A 2,504-nucleotide genomic window follows, 5' to 3' on the forward strand; every position below is an offset into this window, starting at 1 on the left:
TATAGTTACAATCACATATATAGTTACAATCACATTACAATCACATAATCACATATATAGTTACAACCACTGCCACCACTCCAGCCTTGTCCCTCATGGTCTTGCTGGCCTCCCCCATAGCCACTGCCACCACCACCACTTTGGTCCTGATTGCCATAAATGGGGACCGTGGGTGCACCAGGAGTTGGAAAGTTACAAAATAATGAGTGTCACACTGGGTATAGAAGTAAAGCTGTTCCAGAACTTCAGGAGGCAGGCTAATATGGCCTCTCCCTGTGATCCTGTCTGTGGTCACCCCTGGAGTCCATCTTGCCAGGGACAAAGCCACCTCTGTCCCCAGCACCCCGGCCCCTTGGAAGCCCCCACGGTCCCCGTCATGGCCTCCATAGCCACCCTGATCATAGCTTCTTCTGCCTCCACAATGATCATCTCCATAGCTATCCCCCATATGAGAGCCTCCTGGTCCCTGTCCTAGACCATTTGGTTTAGGGGCCTTACATGGTTGCATTCATTCCTCTAAGAGAAGTCCATGTTCTCACAGGACACTTCCAGTCCCCAGCTCTGCTGTCCTCCACTGCCGCCACCACCTCCATTTGGGAATCCTCCTCGGCCACCGCCACCACTGCCACCACCTACATAACCTCCACGGCCCATGGGTCCTCCTTGTCCTTGGCCTCCATGACCACTGCTACCACCTCGATTAAAATATGCACGCCAAGTAGCAAATGAAACCTTGATAGAATTCCCAGATAATTCTTTACCATCAAACCAGTCAATAGCTGCTTTAGCAGAAGGTGGGTCATCAAATGATACCATTGCCTCTCCCTTCAGCTTGCTCCGTTCCTTGTCTGTGTACAGATTAAACATGGTTATCCTGTTTTTAGTTTGTCTTAATAATACCATTCTGCTCGAAGTGATCAGCCACACACTCAATTGTAACATTCTCACCCAGGCCTTGCATGAAGATGGTATTGTTGTCTGAATTATCCTGTTCAGAGTCATGACAAGATCCTTGGTCCTGAGGGCCACCAAATTTATTGCAACCACCAAGGTTACTTCTGCCCATGCCCCTCGACCTCCGTGGCCACCTCCAAGACCTCTGGATTCATAGCCACCACTGCTGCAGTTGTAACCACCGCCACCACCCCAGCCTTGTCCCCCACGGTCTTGCTGGTCTCCCCCATAGCCTCTGCCACCATCACCACTTTGGTCCTGATTGCCATAAATGCTGCCACTGCTGCCACCACTCACGGAGGACTGATCTTGGCCATAATTACCTCCACCACCCCCTCTGCCACTGCTACTGTTGTACTGGTTCTGTTGTCCGTAGCCCTGAGGAGGATTCTAGGAGCTTTTCTGCTGTCCTTAGCTGGCAGCTGTCCACCATAGCTAGACTGCTGACCATAGCCCCCACTCGGGGCTGGCGCAAAGTTGCTGCTCTGAGAACTGCTACTGTAACTTCCTGAGGTGCTGCTAGGAGCCGGCTGCTGGCATAGCCAGGGTAAAACTGCTGCCCATAAGATGACTGAGAACTCTGACCACCGCCATAGCCACCGTTTGAGCCATATCCCTGGGGAGCTGACTGAGTACCCTAGCCTGTGTCCTGGGTCTGTCCATAAGAGCCATAGGTGCTCTGGCCATAGCCTGAAGTGCTCCCGGACTGGCTGTAGCCACCGTAACTCTGTTGTCCATAGGGCTGGTTGTTCTGCTGGGAATAAACCTGCCCAGGCTAGGTGGGGTAGGCCCCATAGCTTTGGGTTGCTTTCTGGGTATAGTCATTTGAGACCATGTTGGCGCATGTGCATACAGGCCAACACGCCACAAAATTCCCACACCATAGAGCAGGGGGCCAGTTCACTGTCCCTCAGACCGTTGGAGGGCCGGACTATAGTTTAAAAAAAAACTATGAACAAATTCCTATGCATACTGCACATAACTTATTTTGAAGTAAAAAAACAAAACGGGAACAAATACAATATTTGTATTTGCATGTGGCCTACGGGCCTTAGTTTGAGGACCCCTGCCATAGAGCATAGACGTCTCAAGAACTGTTATTATTATTTTTTAAGATATTCTCTCAACCAAATGACTGTTGTTTGAAGGATAGATTTGGAATTTCTGAAAATAAGCAATAGATGGTAGTATTAGGTAATACATTCTTGATTGTGCGCCCAAATAACTAAGTTTAACATGATCAGTAACACCACCACTGAGGGCACCACTACTCAATAGGAATGGCTAATGTTAATTGAGTGACTAATATATGCCAGAAACTGTTCTAAGTGTTTTATAGGATGAACTTGTTCCTTTCACCCAATGAAGCAGATACTTCCATTACCTGCATTTTGCAGAAGAGGCAACCAAAGGATGTTCAGGTTAAGTAACTTGTTCAAGATCAGAAAATTAATTAGTGGTGAAGATAAGATTTGAACCCAAGAAGTCTGTCCCCAGGGCCTGTAGTCTTAATCCATATGCTCTACTACCTCTCACAATTATGCTACAGG

At 48.4% G+C, this 2,504-nt stretch overlaps 1 pseudogene; it reads right to left on the bottom strand.

Moving 5' to 3' along the window:
• Nucleotides 1-213: 213 nt before the first annotated feature.
• LOC102424862 lies at nucleotides 214-1,789 on the bottom strand (annotated as a pseudogene).
• Between the last annotated feature and the right edge of the window lie 715 nt (nucleotides 1,790-2,504).

The sequence above is a fragment of the Myotis lucifugus genome, unplaced genomic scaffold (genome assembly GCF_000147115.1).
Source record: "Myotis lucifugus unplaced genomic scaffold, Myoluc2.0 scaffold_2, whole genome shotgun sequence".
NCBI lineage: Eukaryota > Metazoa > Chordata > Mammalia > Chiroptera > Vespertilionidae > Myotis > Myotis lucifugus.